Raw genomic sequence first — 20,829 nt, forward strand, 5'->3', positions numbered from 1 at the left:
TCCTAAAATTTGTTGGGCAATTTCTCCTGAGTATGCCGATACCTCATATGTGGGGGTAAACCACTTTTTGGGTGCACGGCAAGGCTCGGAAGGGGAGGCGTGCCATTTGACTTTTTGAATGGAAAATTAGCTCCAATCGTTAGCGGACACCATGTCGCGTTTGGAGAGCCCCTGTGTGCCTAAACATTGGAGCTCCCCTACAAGTGACCCCATTTTGGAAACTAGACCCCCCAAGGAACTAATCTAGATGCATAGTGAGCACTTATAACCCCCAGGTGCTTCACAGAAGTTTATAACGCAGAGCCGTGAAAATAAAAAAATAATTTTTCTTTCCTCAAAAATGATTTTTAGCCCAGAATTTTTTATTTTCCCAAGGGTAATAGGAGAAATTGGACCCCAAATTTTGTTGTCCAGTTTGTCCTGAGTACGGTGATACCCCATATGTGGGGGTAAACCACTGTTTGGGCGCACGGCAGGGCTCGGAAGGGAAGGCACGCCATTTGGCTTTTTGAATGGAAAATTAGCTCCAATCATTAGCGGACACCATGTCGCGTTTGGAGAGCCCCTGTGTGCCTAAACATTGGAGCTCCCGCACAAGTGACCCCATTTTGGAAACTAGACCTCCCAAGGAACTAATCTAGATGTGTGGTGAGCACTTTGAACCCCCAAGTGCTTCACAGAAGTTTATAACGCAGAGCCGTGAAAATAAAAAATGTGTTTCCTTTCCTCAAAAATATTTTTTAGCCCAGAATTTTTTTATTTTTGCAAGAGTAACAGGAGAAATTGGACCCCAAAAGTTGTTGTCCAGTTTCTGCTGAGTACGCTGATACCCCATATGTGGGGGTAAACCACTGTTTTGGCACACGTCGGGGTTCGGAAGGGAAGTAGTGACGTTTTGAAATGCAGACTTTGATGGAATGCTCTGCGGGCATCAGGTTGCGTTTGCAGAGCCCCTGATGTGCCTAAACAGTAGGAACTCCCCACAATTGACTCCATTTTGGAAACTAGACCCCCAAGGGAACTTATCTAGATGTGTGGTGAGCACTTTGAACCCCCAAATGCTTCACAGAAGTTTATAACGCAGAGCCGTGAAAATAATAAATGTGTTTCCTTTCCTCAAAAATATTTTTTTAGCCCAGAATTTTTTATTTTTGCAAGAGTAACAGGAGAAATTGGACCCCAAAAGTTGTTGTCCAGTTTCTCCTGAGTACGCTGATACCCCATATGTGGGGGTAAACCACTGTTTGGGCACATGCCGGGGCTCGGAAGGGAAGTAGTGACGTTTTGGAATGCAGACTTTGATGGAATGGTCTGCGGGCATCATGTTACGTTTGCAGAGCCCCTGATATGCCTAAACAGTAGAAACCCCCCACAAGTGACCCCATTTTGGAAACTAGACCCCCCAAGGAACTTATCTAGATGTGTGGTGAGCACGTTCAACCCCCAAGTGCTTCACAGAAGTTTACAACGCAGAGCCGTGAAAATAAAAAATCATTTTTCTTTCCTCAAAAAAGATGTTTTAGCAAGCAATTTTTTATTTTCACAAGGGTAACAGGAGAATTTGGACCCCAATATTTGTTGCCCAGTTTGTTGTGAGTATGCTGATACCCCATATGTGGGGGTAAACCACTGTTTGGGCGCACGTCAGGGCTCGGAAGGGAAGTAGTGACATTTGAAATGCAGACTTTGATGGAATGGTCTGCGGGCGTCACATTGCATTTGCAGAGCCCCTGATGTGCCTAAACAGTAGAAACACCCCACAAGTGACCCCATTTTGGAAACTAGACCCCCGAAGGAACTTATCTAGATGTGTGGTGAGCACTTTCAACCCCCAAGTGCTTCACAGAAGTTTATAACGCAGAGCCGTGAAAATTAAAAATAATTGTTCTTTCCTCAAAAATTATGTTTTAGCAAGTAATTTTTTATTTTTGCAAGGGTAACAGGAGAAATTGGACCCCAACAGTTGTTGCCCAGTTTGTCCTGAGTACGCTGGTACCCCAAATGTGGGGGTAAACCACTGTTTGGGCGCACGTCGGGGCTTGGAAGGGAGGGAGCACCATTTGACTTTTTGAATGCAAGATTGGCTGGAATCAATGGTGGCGCCATGTTGCGTTTGGAGACCCCTGATGTGCCTAAACAGTGGAAACCCCTCAATTCTAACTTCAACACTAACCCCAACACACCCCTAATCCTAATCCCAACTGTAGCCATAACCCTAATCACAACCCTAACCACAACACACCCCTAACCACAACCCTAACCGCAACACACCCGTAACCCTAATTCCAACCCTAATCCTAACCCTAATCCCAACCGTAGCCCTAATCCCAACCCTAACCACAACTCTAACCCCAACACACCCCTAACCCTATCCGTAACCCTAACCACAAGCCTAATCTTAACCCTATTTCAAACCCTAGCCCTAATTCCAACCCTAACTCTAATTCCAACCCTAACCCTAAGGCTATGTGCCCACGTTGCGGATTCGTGTGAGATTTTTCCGCACGATTTTTGAAAAATCTGCAGGTAAAAGGCACTGCGTTTTACCTGCGGATTTACAGCAGATTTCCAGTGTTTTTTTGTGCGGATTTCACCTGCGGATTCCTATTGAGGAACAGGTGTAAAACGCTGCGGAATCCGCACAAAGAATTGACATGCTGCGGAAAATACAACGCAGCGTTTCTGCACGGAATTTTCCGCACCATGGGCACAGCGGATTTGGTTTTCCTTAGGTGTACATGGTACTGTAAACCTGATGGAAAACTGCTTCGAATTCGCAGCGGCCAATCCGCTGCGGATCCGCGGCCAATCCGCTGCGGATCCGCGGCCAATCCGCTGCGGATCCGCGGCCAATCCGCTGCGGATCCGCGGCCAATCCGCTGCGGATCCGCGGCCAATCCGCTGCGGATCCGTGGCCAATCCGCTGCCCATCCGCTGCGGATCTGCGGCCAATCCGCTGCGGATCCGCGGCCCATCCGCTGCGGATCCGCTGCGGATCCGCGGCCGATCCTCTGCGGATCCGCTGCCGATCCGCGGCCGATCCGCTGCCGATCCGCTGCCAATCCGCGGCCAATCCGCTGCGGATCCGCTGCCAATCCGCTGCGGATCCGCGGCCGATCCGCTGCGGATCCGCTGCCGATCCGCTGCCAATCCGCGGCCAATCCGCTGCGGATCCGCTGCCGATCCGCGGCCGATCCGCTGCGGATCCGCGGCCGATCTGCTGCGGATCCGTGGCCGATCCGCGGCCAATCCGCTGCGGATCCGCTGCCAATCCGCTGCCGATCCGCTGCGGATCCGCGGCCGATCTGCTGCGGATCCGTGGCTGATCCGATCTGTGTGCACATGCCATAACCCTAACCCTACCCGTAACCCTAACCCTACCCCTAACCCTACCCCTAGTTCTAACCCTAATTCTAACCCTAACCCTAGTGGAAAAAGAAATAAAAAAAATTCTTTATTTTATTATTGTCCCTATGGGGGTGATAAAGGGGGGGGGGGGTTATTTATTTATTTTTTTATTTTGATCGCTGTGATAGAACCTACCACAGCGATCAAAATGTACCTGTAAGGAATCTGCCGACTGGCAGATTCGGCGGGCGCACTGAGCATGCGCCCGCCATTTTCCAAGATGGCGGCGCCCAGCGAGGAGACGGCCGGACACCGGGAGGATCGGTAAGTATGAAGGGGTGGTGGGGGGGTGGATCGGAGCACGGGGGGGGGGAACGGAGCACAGGGGGGGTGGGTCTGAGCAAGGAGGGAGCGGACAGGAGGACGGGGGAGCCGGCAGGCGGACGGAGGGGACCGGACCCCATAACGGAGGACGGGGGGGGCGATCGGTGGGCGTGGGGGGGGGCACTTCAGTATTTCCAGCCATGGCCGATGATATTGCAGCATCGGCCATGGCTGGATTGTAATATTTCACCAGTTTTTTAGGTGAAATATTACAAATCGCTCTGATTGGCAGTTTCACTTTCAACAGCCAATCAGAGCGATCGTAGCCACGGGGGTGTGAAGCCACCCCCCCCTGGGCTGAAGTACCACTCCCCCTCTCCCTGCAGATCGGGTAAAATAGGAGTTAACCCCTTCACCCGATCTGCAGGGACGCGATCATTCCATGACGCCACATAGGCGTCATGGGTCGGATTGGCACGGGTTTTCATGACGCCTACGTGGCGTCATGGGTCGGGAAGGGGTTAAGCTAAGTCTGCTTTCTTGTTTTTTGCTATTGTTTTTGTTTTGCATTTTTGTCCAGCTTGTACATAATCTGTATCCTATCCTTGCTGGAAGCTCTAGGGAGGCTGGAGTTCTCCCCCCGGGCCGTTAGACGGTTCGGGGGTTCTTGAATCTCCAGTGTGGATTTTTGTTAGGGTTTTTGTTGACCATATAAGTCAGTGATTTTCAACCTTTTTTGAGCCGCGGCACACTTTTTATACTTAAAAAATCCCGAGGCACACCACCAACCAAAATGGCACAAAATGGTGCGTCCAGGTTTGAGATGAAAGTCCGCAGTCATTCTATGTGACTGCAGGCTTCTGAATTCTCACAGCGCAAGCACTGCACACTTTCAGGATTCTCCCTTGCCGGTGGCCAGAGTGGACGGTCATGACAGCACAAGTATGTGATTTGGATACTTCTGGTCACATTCTAACTAGACGTGTCCGGCCTCAGTCAATTCATTTTCATTGAATGAGGCCACACATGTCTAGTCAGCACGTGACCGCATGTATGTAAATCACCAACATCAGAGAATTATGATAGCAGTGTGCACTGTGAGAATTCAGAAGTCTGCAGTCACATAGTATGACTGCAGACTCATCACAACCTTGGACATCCCCTTTAATGTTCCTAACAAATAAAAATGAGAATTAGTATCACAAAAAAAACACATTTACATCCAGGTACCTGATAGATGACGTTGTTTGTGGAGTCGCCTCTTTCTTTTCATCTTCACCTTGTCCAGATGCCATGATGACTCTTCTCATCCACCGGCAGAGCTCGTTTCTGCAGACTTCCATCTTCTCCTGTCTTCTGCAGCACATCCCGACACAACACCCTTAAAGATAGCAGTGTTATTATAATGCTCCGGAATAACAATATCTGCCCTAGGCTGAGCCTCTGAGTAAATAATTGCCCCTCACTTTATTCCCAGCACATAATATGACCCTCACTGTCCCTCTTATGGTACATGCCATCCACACTACCCTCTCTCTCTTTTCCATACTTCACACTGCCTTCTCATACGGTGTCCCTCATAGAGAGCCCAGTCTCTCTACTGTGCCCCTTCATTACACTCCTCCTACTTGGCATACTGTCTCCTCCTGGCTGTTACCCTCACACTACTCAGTATCTATTATGTGTCCACTCACACTTTCATCCCCCCATACTGTCTGCACACATTTCTAATAGCCTCGTCCTGTACATCCCCCCCCTGCTAACATACCCCTTTGCTCTCTCCATATTTCCTCCTCACACATTCCCCCCTCACACATTCCCCCGACTCCCCATACTGTCCTCACACATCCCATCACCGTTGCTCCCAGTACTGTCAGCACACATTTTTCCCCTCGCTACTGTGTCCACCCCCATCTCCCCACTCACCCCCACAGAATATATCCACTGCCCTTCCGATAGAATAAATCCATCCCCTTCCACAGAATAAATGCACCCTGCCCCACACATGCTAAATAAATTCCAGCCCCCCCCACACACACTGAATAAATCCCCCCACACACTGAATAAATCCCCCCCCCCACACTGAATAAATCCCCCCACACACTGAATAAATCCCCCCACACACTTAATAAATCCCCCCACATACTCCCCATAAACCCACCCCACGCTGAATCTTCGGTGTCTTCAGCTCCACAGCACAGGAGCACTTACCACCAAGTCTCTTCTTTCTCCTGCGCGCCGGATAGTGACGTCAGCAGCGTGATCACATGACTTGATCACGCTGCTGGCGTAGCTCTGACCCGGCAGTCAGAGCCTCAATTGTACTCGCAGCTGGTAGATGTCTGCGAGTACAATTGATCTCCGGGAGCCGGCGCGCTGCAGCTTCTCTGTGCCGGCTGTCAGCTTGACAGTCGGCACAGAGAACAGCTGACTCCCGTTCCCCGCGGCACACCCGACCATGTGTCGCGGCACACTAGTGTGCCGCGGCACACTGGTTGAAAAACACTGATATAAGTTATCTTACTACATTCTGCTATTAGTGAGTGGGCCTCTCTTTGCTAAACCTAGTTCATCTCTGTGTTTGTCATTTCCTCTTACCTCACCGTTATAATTTGTGGGGGGGCTTGTATCCAACTTTTGGGGTCTATTCTCTGGAGGCAAGAGAGGTCTTTGTTTTCCTCTTCTAGGGGTAGTTAGTCCTCCGGCTGGCGCGAGACATCTAGCGACCAACGTAGGCATGTTCCCCGGCTACTTCTAGTGTTGGCGTTAGGAGTAGATATATGGTCAACCCAGTTACCACTGCCCTATGAGCTGGATTTTTGTACTTCGCAGACTTGCTGATATCTCTGAGACCCTCGCCATTGGGGTCATAACAGTTTGCCAGGCCAGTATTAAATGTTATATGCATTGCAGAAGCGGGATTATAAGAAAGAAAGTTCTGAGTTTTTTTTTCTCTCTCTCATTTTTTTTTCTTTTCCCCTTTACCTCTGAGTGGCTTGTGTTTGCTGCAGACATGAATGTCCAGACCTTGATTACAGGTGTGGACCAGCTTACTGCTCGTGTGCAGGGCATACAAGATTATGTTACCAGAAATCCTATGTCAGAACCTAAGATACCGATTCCTGAACTGTTTTCCGGAGACCGATTTAAGTTTAGAAATTTCAGGAATAATTGTAAACTGTTTTTGTCCCTGAGACCCTGTTCCTCTGGAGACTCCGCTCAGCAAGTGAAAATTGTTATTTCTTTTTTACGGGGCGACCCTCAGGATTGGGCTTTCTCGCTGGCGCCAGGAGATCCGGCATTGGCTGATATTGATGCGTTTTTTCTGGCGCTCGGTTTGCTTTATGAAGAACCCAATCTTGAGATTCAGGCAGAAAAAGCCTTGCTGGCTTTGTCTCAGGGCCAGGACGAGGCTGAAGTGTATTGCCAAAAATTTCGGAAATGGTCCGTGCTGACCCAGTGGAACGAGTGTGCATTGGCTGCAAATTTTAGAAATGGTCTTTCTGAAGCCATTAAGAATGTGATGGTGGGTTTTCCCATTCCCACAGGTCTGAATGATTCTATGGCCCTGGCTATTCAAATCGACCGGCGGTTGCGGGAGCGCAAAACCGCAAATTCCCTCATGGTGTTGTCTGAACAGGCACCTGAATTAATGCAATGTGATAGAATCCTGACTAGAAATGAGCGGAAAATTCATAGACACCAGAATGGCTTGTGTTACTACTGTGGTGATTCTACACATGTTATCTCAGCATGCTCTAAACGTCTTACTAAGGTTGTTAGTCCTGTCGTCATTGGTAATTTGCAACCTAAATTTATTCTATCTGTAACTTTGATTTGCTCACTGTCATCGTATCCTGTCATGGCGTTTGTGGACTCAGGTGCGGCCCTGAGTCTTATGGATCTGTCATTTGCCAAGCGCTGCGGATTTGTTCTTGAGCCATTGGAAAATCCTATCCCTCTTAGGGGTATTGATGCTACGCCATTGGCAAAAAATAAACCGCAGTTTTGGACACAGGTTACCATGTGCATGACTCCCGAACATCGGGAGGTAATACGTTTTCTTGTTCTGCATAAAATGCATGATTTGGTTGTTTTGGGTTTGCCATGGTTACAGACCCATAATCCAGTCTTGGACTGGAAGGCTATGTCAGTGTCAAGTTGGGGCTGCCATGGAATTCATGGAGATTCCCTGCCCTTGTCTATTGCTTCTTCTACGCCTTCGGAAGTTCCGGCGTATTTGTCTGATTATCAGGATGTCTTCAGCGAGTCTAAGTCCAGTGCACTGCCTCCTCATAGGGAATGTGACTGTGCAATAGATTTGATTCCTGGCAGTAAGTTTCCTAAGGGGAGACTGTTTAATCTGTCGGTACCTGAACATACCGCGATGCGTTCATATATCAAGGAGTCTCTTGAGAAGGGGCATATCCGTCCTTCTTCTTCCCCTCTTGGTGCGGGATTCTTTTTTGTGGCCAAAAAGGACGGATCTTTGAGGCCTTGTATTGACTATCGGCTTTTAAATAAGATCACTGTCAAATTTCAGTATCCTTTGCCGTTGTTGTCAGATTTGTTTGCCCGGATTAAAGGTGCCAAGTGGTTCACCAAGATAGACCTTCGTGGTGCGTACAACCTTGTGCGCATTAGGCAGGGCGATGAATGGAAAACCGCATTCAATACGCCCGAAGGTCATTTTGAGTACTTGGTGATGCCATTTGGGCTCTCTAATGCACCTTCAGTTTTTAAGTCCTTCATGCATGACATTTTCCGGAAGTATCTGGATAAATTTTTGATTGTTTATCTGGATGATATTCTGGTTTTTTCTGATGATTGGGACTCGCATGTGGAGCAGGTCAGGATGGTTTTTGAGATTTTGCGTGAAAATTCTTTGTTTGTAAAAGGCTCAAAGTGTCTCTTTGGTGTACAGAAGGTTCCCTTTTTGGGGTTCATTTTTTCCCCTTCTGCTGTGGAGATGGATCCAGTCAAGGTCCGAGCTATTCATGATTGGACTCAACCCTCGTCAGTTAAGAGTCTTCAGAAGTTCTTGGGTTTTGCTAACTTCTACCGTCGTTTTATCGCAAATTTCTCTAGCGTTGTTAAACCGCTGACGGATATGACCAAGAAAGGCTCTGATGTAGCTAACTTGGCTCCTGCTGCCGTGGAGGCTTTCCAGGAGTTGAAACGCCGGTTTACTTCGGCGCCTGTTTTGTGCCAGCCTGACGTCTCACTTCCCTTTCAGGTTGAGGTGGATGCTTCGGAGATTGGGGCAGGGGCCGTATTGTCGCAGAGAGGCCCTGGTTGCTCTACTATGAGACCTTGTGCCTTTTTCTCTAGGAAGTTTTCGCCGGCAGAGCGAAATTATGATGTGGGCAATCGGGAGTTATTGGCCATGAAGTGGGCATTTGAGGAGTGGCGTCATTGGCTCGAGGGTGCTAAGCATCGGGTGGTGGTCTTGACTGATCACAAAAATTTGATGTATCTCGAGTCTGCTAAACGCCTGAATCCTAGACAGGCCCGCTGGTCATTGTTTTTCTCCCGTTTTGACTTTGTGGTCTCGTATTTACCAGGTTCTAAGAATGTGAAGGCCGATGCTCTGTCTAGGAGCTTTGTGCCTGATGCTCCTGGAGTCGCTGAACCTGAGGGTATTCTTAAGGAAGGAGTTATCTTGTCAGCGATTTCTCCAGATCTGCGACGTGTGTTGCAGAGATTTCAGGCTGGTAGGCCTGACTCTTGTCCACCTGACAGATTGTTTGTGCCTGCTAAATGGACCAGCAGAGTCATTTCCGAGGTTCATTCCTCAGTGTTGGCAGGGCACCCGGGAATTTTTGGCACCAGAGATCTGGTGGCCAGGTCCTTTTGGTGGCCTTCCTTGTCAAGGGATGTGCGGTCATTTGTGCAGTCCTGCGGTACTTGTGCTCGAGCTAAGCCTTGCTGTTCTCGTGCCAGCGGGTTGCTCTTGCCCTTGCCTGTCCCGAAGAGACCTTGGACACACATCTCTATGGATTTCATTTCGGATCTCCCGGTGTCTAAAGGCATGTCTGTCATCTGGGTGATATGTGATCGTTTCTCCAAGATGGTCCATCTGGTTCCTTTGCCTAAGCTGCCTTCCTCTGCTGATCTGGTTCCTGTGTTCTTCCAGAACGTGGTTCGTTTGCACGGCATTCCTGAGAATATTGTGTCGGACAGAGGATCCCAGTTTGTTTCCAGGTTCTGGCGATCCTTTTGTGGTAGGATGGGCATTGATTTGTCGTTTTCGTCCGCTTTTCATCCACAGACTAACGGATAAACGGAACGAACTAATCAGACTCTGGAGGCGTATTTGAGGTGTTTTGTCTCTTCTGATCAGGATGATTGGGTGACCTTCTTGCCGTTGGCTGAATTTGCCCTTAATAATCGGGCTAGTTCTGCCACCTTGGTTTCGCCATTTTTCTGCAACTCCGGTTTCCATCCTCTTTTTCCTCGGGACATGTGGAGCCTTCTGACTGTCCTGGAGTGGATTCTGTGGTGGATAGGTTGCAGCGGATCTGGAATCATGTGGTGGACAACTTGAAGTTGTCATAGGAGAAGGCTCAGCGTTTTGCCAATCGCCGCCGCGGTGTGGGTCCCCGACTTCGTGTTGGGGATTTGGTATGGCTGTCTTCTCGATTTGTTCCTATGAAGGTCTCCTCTCCCAAATTTAAGCCTCGATTCATTGGTCCTTACAGGATATTGGAGATCCTTAATCCTGTATCCTTTCGCCTGGATCTTCCGGTGTCGTTTGCCATTCACAACGTATTTCATAGGTCCTTGTTGCGGCGGTACGTTGTGCCTGTGGTTCCTTCTGCTGAGCCTCCTGCTCCGGTGTTGGTTGAGGGCGAGTTGGAGTACGTGGTGGAGAAGATCTTAGATTCTCGTCTCTCCAGGCGGAGGCTTCAGTACCTGGTCAAGTGGAAGGGCTATGGTCAGGAGGATAATTCCTGGGTGGTCGCCTCTGATGTGCATGCGGCCGATTTAGTTCGCGCCTTTCACGCCGCTCATCCTGATCGCCCTGGTGGTCTTGGTGAGGGTTCGGTGACCCCTCACTAAGGGGGGGGGGTACTGTTGTGAATTTACCTTTTGGCTCCCTCTAGTGGCTACTAGTGTTTTTACTCTGGGTATGTCTATCATCCCTTGTATGCTCACCTGGGTCATTAGGTCAGGGGTGTTGCTATATTAGCTCCCTGGACCTTCAGTTCAATGCCTGGCAACGTTGATATCAGAGCTAATCTGTAGTGCTCTTGTCTACTGATCCTGGTTCCTGCTTGATTAAGCTAAGTCTGCTTTCTTGCTTTTTGCTATTGTTTTTGTTTTGCATTTTTGTCCAGCTTGTACATAATCTGTATCCTATCCTTGCTGGAAGCTCTAGGGAGGCTGGAGTTCTCCCCCCGGGCCGTTAGACGGTTCGGGGGTTCTTGAATCTCCAGTGTGGATTTTTGTTAGGGTTTTTGTTGACCATATAAGTTATCTTACTACATTCTGCTATTAGTGAGTGGGCCTCTCTTTGCTAAACCTAGTTCATCTCTGTGTTTGTCATTTCCTCTTACCTCACCGTTATTATTTGTGGGGGGCTTGTATCCAACTTTTGGGGTCTATTCTCTGGAGGCAAGAGAGGTCTTTGTTTTCCTCTTCTAGGGGTAGTTAGTCCTCCGGCTGGCGCGAGACATCTAGCGACCAACGTAGGCATGTTCCCCGGCTACTTCTAGTGTTGGCGTTAGGAGTAGATATATGGTCAACCCAGTTACCACTGCCCTATGAGCTGGATTTTTGTACTTCGCAGACTTGCTGATATCTCTGAGACCCTCGCCATTGGGGTCATAACAGTGGCCACATTCTCGGGGTGGGTAGTGTCTTCTCCCTGCAGATGGTGGCCACATTCTCGGGGCAGGCAGCCTCCCTGCAGATGGTGGCCACATTCTCGGGGCGGACAGCCTCCCTGCAGATGGTGGTCACATTCTCGGGGCCGGCAGCCTCCCTGTAGATGGTGGCCACATTCTCAGGGCTGGCAGCCTCCCTGCAGATGGTGGTCACATTCTCGGGGCGCGCAGCCTCCCTGCAGATGGTGGCCACATTCTCGGGGCGGGCAGCCTCCCTGCAGATGGTGGCCACATTCTCAGAGCCGGCAGCCTCCTTCCAGATGGTGGCCACATTCTCGGGGAGGGCAGCCTCCCTGCGGATGGCGGCTATATTCTTGGGCCGGGCAGCCTCCCTGTAGATGGTGGCCACATTCTCAGGGCGGGCAGCCTCCCTGCAGATGGTGGTCACATTCTCGGGGCGGGCAGCCTCCCTGCAGATGGTGGTCAAATTCTCGGGGCGGGCAGCCTCCCTGCAGATGGTGGCCACATTCTCGGGGCAGGCAGCCTCCCTGCAGATGGTGGCCACATTCTCGGGGCGGACAGCCTCCCTGCAGATGGTGGTCACATTCTCGGGGCGGGCAGCCTCCCTGTAGATGGTGGCCACATTCTCGGGGTGGGTAGTGTCTTCTCCCTGCAGATGGTGGCCACATTCTCGGGGCGGGCAGCCTCCCTGCAGATGGTGGTCACATTCTCGGGGCGGGCAGCCTCCCTGCAGATGGTGGCCACATTCTCGGGGTGGGTAGTGTCTTCTCCCTGCAGATGGTGGCCACATTCTCGGGGCGGACAGCCTCCCTGCAGACGGTGGCCACATTCTCGGGGCAGGCAGCCTCCCTGCAGATGGTGGCCACATTCTCGGGGCGGACAGCCTCCCTGCAGATGGTGGTCACATTCTCGGGGCCGGCAGCCTCCCTGTAGATGGTGGCCACATTCTCAGGGCTGGTAGCCTCCCTGCAGATGGTGGTCACTTTCTCGGGGCAGGCAGCCTCCCTGCAGATGGTGGCCACATTCTCGGGGCGGACAGCCTCCCTGCAGATGGTGGTCACATTCTCGGGGCGGACAGCCTCCCTGCAGATGGTGGCCACATTCTCGGGGTGGGTAGTGTCTTCTCCCTGCAGATGGTGGCCACATTCTCGGGGCAGGCAGCCTCCCTGCAGATGGTGGCCACATTCTCGGGGCGGACAGCCTCCCTGCAGATGGTGGTCACATTCTCGGGGCCGGCAGCCTCCCTGTAGATGGTGGCCACATTCTCAGGGCTGGCAGCCTCCCTGCAGATGGTGGTCACATTCTCGGGGCGGGCAGCCTCCCTGCAGATGGTGGCCACATTCTCGGGGCGGGCAGCCTCCCTGCAGATGGTGGCCACATTCTCAGAGCCGGCAGCCTCCTTCCAGATGGTGGCCACATTCTCGGGGAGGGCAGCCTCCCTGCGGATGGCGGCTATATTCTTGGGCCGGGCAGCCTCCCTGTAGATGGTGGCCACATTCTCAGGGCGGGCAGCCTCCCTGCAGATGGTCACATTCTCGGGGCGGGCAGCCTCCCTGCAGATGGTGGTCACATTCTCGGGGCCGGCAGCCTCCCTGTAGATGGTGGCCACATTCTCGGGGCTGGCAGCCTCCCTGCAGATGGTGGTCACATTCTCGGGGCGGGCAGCCTCCCTGCAGATGGTGGCCACATTCTCAGGGCGGGCAGCCTCCTTCCAGATGGTGGCCACTTTCTTGGGGCGGGCAGCCTCCCTGCAGATGGTGGCCACATTCTCGGGGCCGGCAGCCTCCCTGCAAATGGTGGTCACATTCTCGGGGCCAGCAGCCTCCCTGTAGATGGTGGCCACATTCTCGGGGCGGACAGCCTCCCTGCAGATGGTGGCTACATTCCCGGGCGGGCAGCCTCTCTGCAGATGGTGGTCATGATCTTGGGGCGGGTAGTCACTTCTTACTGCAGATGGTGGCCACGTTCTCGGGGTGGGCAGCCTCCCTGCAGATGGTGGCCACATTCTCGGAGCATGCAGCCTCCCTGCAGATGGTGGCCACATTCTCGGGGCCGGCTGCCTCCCTGCAGATGGTGGTCACGTTCTTGGGGCGGGCAGCTTCCCTGCGGATAGTGGCCACATTCTTGGGGCGGGCAGCCTCCCTGCAGATGGTGGCCACATTCTCGGGTGGCCAACCTCCTTGCAGATGGTGGCCACATTTTCGGGGCGGACAGCCTCCATGCAGATGTTGGCCATATTCTCGGGGCTGGCAGCCTCCCTGCACATGGTGGCCACATTCTCGGGGTGGACACCGCAAGTCCCCGAAGCTACGTTCCCTTCATTTCATTCATTCCCCAGTCTTTAACAGCCAAGAGCGGCTGCATTAACACAGCTCCTGGTTGTTACTGTATTTAACCCCTTCAGATGGAACTACATCGTGGGACATGACTGTACGGTGGACAGGTATGGGATATTGTTGCTTTTTTATTTTCCTTTTTTTACGAGAGAACGAGGGTCGTCAGTTGGATTGAGCATACAATAAAGAGAATAAAACCCCATGTGTTTATTTCATTAAAATACTTTATTCTTAATGTGTGTGTGCATTTTCAATCCTTTGCTAATATTGGATTAATAATGGATAGGCGTCTTATTGACATCTCTCCATTATTAACCTGGCTTAATGTCACCTTACAATAGCAAGGTGACATAAACCCCTTATTACCCCATATCCCACCGCTACAGGGGAGTGGGAAGAGAGAGGCTAAGTGCCAGAATAGGCGCATCTTCCAGATGTGCCTTTTGTGGGGTGGCTGGGGGCAGATATTTTTAGCCAGGGGGGGTCCTATAACCATGGACCCTCTCTAGGCTATTAATATCTGCCCTCAGTCACTGGCTTTCCCACTCTGGCGGAGAAAATTGTGCGGGAGCCCAAGCCAGGTTTTTCCGTGATTTAACCCTTTATTTTAACACCTAGAGCTCCAAAATTTTGCACACAGACATTTCTAACATTATTAGTGAGGAATATTTAAAAATATAATGGATATGAAATGGTTTACTGTATGTAAACCATGCCTCATATCCTGTCGGGTTTGGTAAGGCGTTAGCAAAAGCCGGCAATCGAATTGAATTACCGGCTTTTATGCTATCTAGCTCTGTATTAAATATAAATATATACATACTAGCTATTGAACCCATTCTACGCCCGGGTGGCGAGCATTTATATTGGTATATGGTGTCCATCCTGGTATGTGCTGCTCCATCCTGCGCCCCCATCCTGTCATGTGCTGCTCCATCCTGCATCCCCATCCTGTCATGTGCTCCCATCCTGCACCCCGATCCTGTCATGTGCTGCTCCATCCTGCATCCCCATCCTGTCATGTGCTGTTCCATCCTGCGCCCCCATCCTATCATGTGCTGCTCCATCCTGCGTCCCCATCCTGTCATGTGCTCCCATCCTGCGCGCTGAGTGCGGGCAGCTGTGCTGAGTGCGGGCAGCTGTGCTGAGTGCGGGCGGCTGTGCTGAGTGCGGGCGGCTGTGCTGAGTGCGGGCGGCTGTGCTGAGTGCGGGCGGCTGTGCGTGGCAGTGCTGAGTGCGGGCGGCTGTGCCTGGCGGTGCTGAGTGCGGGCGGCTGTGCCTGGCGGTGCTGAGTGCGGGCGGCTGTGCGTGGCGGTGCTGAGTGCGGGCGGCTGTGCGTGGCAGTACTGAGTGCGGGCGGCTGTGCGGGGCGGTGCTGAGTGCGGGCGGCTGTGCGTGGCGGTGCTGAGTGCGGGCGGCTGTGCTTGGCGGTGCTGAGTGCGGGCGGCTGTGCGTGGCGGTGCTGAGTGCGGGCGGCTGTGCGTGGCGGTGCTGAGTGCGGGCGGCTGTGCGGGCAGCTGTGCGTGGCGGTGCTGAATGCGGGCGGCTGTGCGTGGTGGTGGTGAGTGCGGGCGGCTGTGCGTGGCGATGCTGAGTGCGGGTGGCCGTGCGTGGCGGTGGTGAGTGCGGGCGGCTGTGTGTGGCGGTGGTGAGTGCGGGCGGCTGTGCGTGGCGGTGGTGAGTGCGGGCGGCTGTGCGTGGCTGTGGTGAGTGCGGGCGGCTGTGGTGAGTGCGGGCGGCTGTGCGTGGCTGTGGTGACTGCGGGCGGCTGTGCGTGGCGGTGGTGAGTGCGGGCGGCTGTGCGTGGCTGTGGTGAGTGCGGGCGGCTGTGCGTGGCGGTGGTGAGTGCGGGCGGCTGTGCGTGGCGGTGGTGAGTGCGGGCGGCTGTGCGGGGTGGTGCTGAGAGTGCGGGCGGCTGTGCTGGGCGCCGAGTGCTGGCGGCCTGAGCAGGCGGGGACACCGGCGCGCTGGGGGGGTCAGGTGCCGGAGTCGCTGCTAGCTCAGGCCCCTGGCACTTCCTATATTTACCTGTCCCCCGTTCCACTGCTGCGCTCCGCTCCATCTTCCGGGTCCTCTGCCTGTGACTGTTCAGTCAGAGGGCGGCGCGCATTAAGCGCGTCATCGCGCCCTCTGAACCGTTCAGTTCAGAGGGCGCGATGACGCGTTAATGCGCGCCGCCCTCTGACTGAACAGTCGCAGGCGAAGGATGGAGCAGCGCGCATCACTGGAACGGGGACAGGTAAATATAGCATACTCACCCTCCTGGCACGTCCCTGCTTCTCCGTTGGAGATCGCGGTGTGCGTTCAGTGCTTACGCATACCGCGATCTCCTGGGAGCGTCACTCTGTGGGGTCCAGACTGCGCCGGCGCTTGCGCTTGCGCAGTCTATAAAGGCTTCGGACAGAGTGACGCTCCCAGCGTTATATTATAGATGTGTCTCACTGACACACACACATATATATATATATATATATATATATATATATATATATATACTGTATATATGTTTTCATATTTCAACCCATGGATCCATAATACGTCCATTTTGCAAGCCGCCGTACGGATGCTATACAGATGACACATGGATACTTTTTGGAGAAAAAATCGCATCCTCGCATTGAATACGGATCACTGTTCAGGAACTTTTCTGCGTATCTCGGCTGTAAATAATGGACCATATTTTTATACGTTAGGGCTGACTACGGCGTTATTCTGTATTTTTTCATTGGATTTGGTTGAGTACTAATGTTTCAATTTTATACTCCTAAAAACCTATATAGTTCCATCTCCAACTTATACCAGTTGACAGTTCTTTTAGGGCTAAAAGAAAGACCCTTTTTTAAGATGGATAGATCACAGTCAGTAAGTTTTTAGATGACAGATTTAGCACAAGATTCATTTGCTTGTCGCTGCCTGTCTCAGAGGTAATGTCCATCCCTTGTTTTTTTCTCTTTTTTGTCTTCTGTGATGTTTTCTTCCACCTCTTCTTTAGAGAGGACAAATTATGCAAATGTATGACTTTGAATGTACTTTGATATATGAGATTCCGGATATTTTGCTTGCTTTGTGCTGCAGATCTGGCACAATGTGTCAGTGCAGTTTTTTTTATGTCTTTGGAAGGGATGCCATGCACAATAGGTGTTGGATAATGACTAGTGATGAGCGAGCACACTCGGTAATGCGCGGTACTCGCACGAGCATTGCTGTACTAGCGGTGCTTGGCGAACGCCGATCATTTCTGGGATTATTCGTCGGGAGCTCGTGTCCCCACCCTGCATGTTTAACTCTCTTTAGAGCGCCAATCAACAAGCAGGGGTTGTCTGCCATGCACTGTAATGCCGCAGCCATCTTGGTTGTGGCATTACAGTGATTGGCTGGCCGCACAGCGTCATCAGGTCTATAAGAGACTTGGCGCCGCCCTGCTTGGCACAGTCAGCTCAGGAATCACCAGTGTAGGGACAGTTGCTGCAGCGATAGGGACAGAATAGGTGGTGTGTCTGTTACTGTGGGTATACCGTAATTGAATACACAAATCCAGCTAATCCAACAGTCCTTCTAAGGACTAATTACGGGGTATATAGATTACAGTGCTAGGTAGGCAGGGAGTGTATGTGGGTATATAGATATCAGTAACAGGCAGGCATCGTGGCATTGCATACATCAAGAGGGTCCATTCCATTACTGTCTGCTGCTGCCTATTACATATAAGGAATATTTTTATTGCATCTTAATCCTGTTTATTTAATTCCTAAGCAATCCAGAGTCCACGTTTTTTTTTTCTATATTTGGTTGTTGGGACTGCAGAATACAGCCAGATCCTTTTCATAGTACAGCGTGAAAATCCAGCTATTTTAAACGGGTTTGCCCGTCTCAGCGGTCACATCTGAGTGCGCATAAAATTCTGCCATTTTTGTTCTACTGTAAAAATTTTGGAGAGTGTTTTATACACTTTCTTGACACCATTTTGCTGCCCAAAAATATTTAGCTGCTAAAAAACTATTCAGCTACAGGGCAGATATTTTACACTCGGTTTTGTCTGCCACACAGATCGCATATTATTGCGGTTAAAATTGTGCCATTTCAGGCCTCCATAGAATTGTTTTTGTTGCGTCTTAGCCTACTTATTGACACAATTTTGCTGGCCAAAAAAAAAAAAAAAAATACAGGCCAGATATTTGAAAGTGGGCTATCTCCGTCAGATGCCTCATCTCTCTGTGGGCTACAAATTGTGGAATTTGAGGCCTCCATTCAACTGTTTTTGCAGTGTGTTACCCTAGTTAATGACATTATTTTCCTGTCAGAAAATAAAAATACAGGCCACATATTTTACAGTCTGGTATCTCCATCACATGCCTCATCTATCTGTGGGCTTAAAATTGTGGCATTTCAGGTCTCCATTCAACTGTTTTTGCTCTGTCTTACCCTAGTTCTTGACACTATTTACCTATAAAACAATAAAAATACAGGTCACATGTTTTACAGTGTGGTATCTCCGTCACATGCCTCATCTTTCTGTGGGCTAAAAATTGTGGCATTTCAGGCCTACATTGAACTGTTTTTGCTGTGTGCTACCCTAGTTAGTGACAATATTTTGATGTAAAATGATAAACATACAGGCCAGATATTTTACAGTGTGTCATCTCCGTCACACGCCTCATCTATCTGTGGGCTAAAAATTGTGGCATTTCAGGCCTCCATTCAACTAGATTTGCTGTGTGTTACCCTAGTTCTTGAAACTATTTTCCTATAAAAAAAAAATGCAGGTAACATACTGTAAGTTAGGTGTTGAGTTCCCACCGCTGCACAGGGGGAATCTCGCATCATGTCCTCTGCGGTCTCCCATTCTTCCCCCTCCACTCAGGAGCCTGCTCAGCAGAGACATCAGTCCTAGCATCTTGCTCGAGCTGATGCTGTGCGTCTGATTACTGCTGTCCCAGGTCCAGCTATTGTAACCAGCATTAGTCAGCGGTGAGCAGATGTTCCTGGGACTAAGTCCTGCTTTTTGCCTACTGAGCATGTCCGTGGGACGACTTCTCATTGGAGGTTGGGGGTCACATGCCCGACTCCGATTGGACCACTGGCAAGGTCCCAGAAGCCTGCAACTATAAAAGGTTTGCATGGCCGAGCAGCCATGCGCTAGTATAAACTGAAATCGTGTGTGTGTGGATGTGTGTATGCAATCTGGTGAAAGCTCCTTATCATCCCTCACCCTAACGTTGTTGTATGTCGTTGGGTGTTTGGAGCTGACTAGCACCAGTTAAGTACCATCCAGCATGAGGCATGATCTTACAGCGTCAATTCAGCAGCGTCCGCCAGTGGGGCGCCTTGCGCAGCTAGTGCGCTTTCCGGTCCCTAGCTAGGGCGGTTAGTGTCATCCGCCAGGGTGGCGCTGCGCGCACTCAATGTGCTAAATCTTTATTAGTTTTCTCCCTGGCACCGCAGTTGCGGCGCCGAGAGCTAGTAGGTCTAGAGGGACTCTAATCCCGTGTCCTTGGGTCAGAGTCCAGTGACCAAACACCAGTGTTCACTTTGCAGTATTGCGGCCCTGTGACGCAACAGGGTTCGCCACCATACATACGGGGTAAAATTAACCCGTGTGTGTTTCTTTTATACCACCATATATAGTCCGCCATTACCGAGCAGCAGGTAATGTCTCTGCACAGTGGACCTTGGGCTGCGAATGCACCTTATAGCTTCCTTTATATTATTTGGTGCATTATGCCAGCCTTAACAACATATTTTACAGTGTGGTATCTCCGTCACACGCCTCATCTACCTGTGGGCTAAAAATTGTGGCATTTCAGGCCTACATTGAACTGTTTTTGCTGTGTGCTACCCTAGCTAGTGACACTATTTTGCTGTAAAAATAAATACAGACCACATATTTTACAGTGTGATATCTCCGTCACATGACTCAGCTATCTGTGTGCTAAAAATTGTGGCATTTCAGGCCTACATTGAACAGTTTTTGCCATGTGCTACCCTAGTTAGTGACACAATTTTGCTGTAAAAAAATACAGACCCCATACAGAGTGGTATCTCTGTCACATCACTCATCTATCTGTGGGCTAAAAATTGTGGCATTTCAGGCCTACATTGAACTGTTTTTGCTGTGTGCTACTCAAGTTAGTGACACTATTTTGCTGTAAAAAAATAAAAATACAGGCCACATATTTTACAGTGTGGTATCTCTGTCACACGCCTCATCTATCTGTGGCCTACAAATTGTGGCATATGAGGCCTCCATTGAACTGTTTTTGCTGTGTCTTACCCTAGATATTGACACTATTTTGCTGTAAAAAAAAATAAATACAGGCCACATATTTTACAGTGCAGTATCTCCGTCATGCGCCTCTTCTATCTGTTGGTTACAAATTGTGGCATTTGAGGCCTCCATTCAACTGTTTTTCTGGTGTCTTAGCCTAGTTTTTCACACCAGTTTGCTGAAAAAAAAATTGTTAGCTACAGGCCAGATATTTTAAACTGTGGTTTTCCCACACAAGGATCACATACAAGTCGGCCCCAAATTCAGCCATTTGTAGTGAACGTGGAAAATATTGGAGTCCATTTAAAATGGGCAAGGCACGTGGCAAGGGACGGGGAAGTGGACGTGATGATGATGGTGCATGCAGAGGCAGAGGCCGTGGGTAAGCTGAAATTGTGCCACAACAAACACCCACATCTTCTCGCCCGACCTTCCTGTCTGAATCACTACGGGATCGCAGAACACCACTATTGAACCCAGAGCAGTGGCAAAAGATTGTTGGTTGGATAGCGGATAATGCTTCCAGTCACTTTGCCACCACCCTGTCTTCCACGTGGTCAAGTCTGAGAAGCCGTAAGTCTGGACTGCATATTCCTCACCCTGATTGTTCTTCCTCTCACCATGCAGAGTGCCCGGAGACAACTGATCCCACAATTGAACACTCCAAAGAGCTGTTCACCTTTTCATTTATAGATTTGGGCCTCTC

This window comes from Ranitomeya variabilis, chromosome 1 (assembly GCF_051348905.1).
Source record: "Ranitomeya variabilis isolate aRanVar5 chromosome 1, aRanVar5.hap1, whole genome shotgun sequence".
NCBI lineage: Eukaryota > Metazoa > Chordata > Amphibia > Anura > Dendrobatidae > Ranitomeya > Ranitomeya variabilis.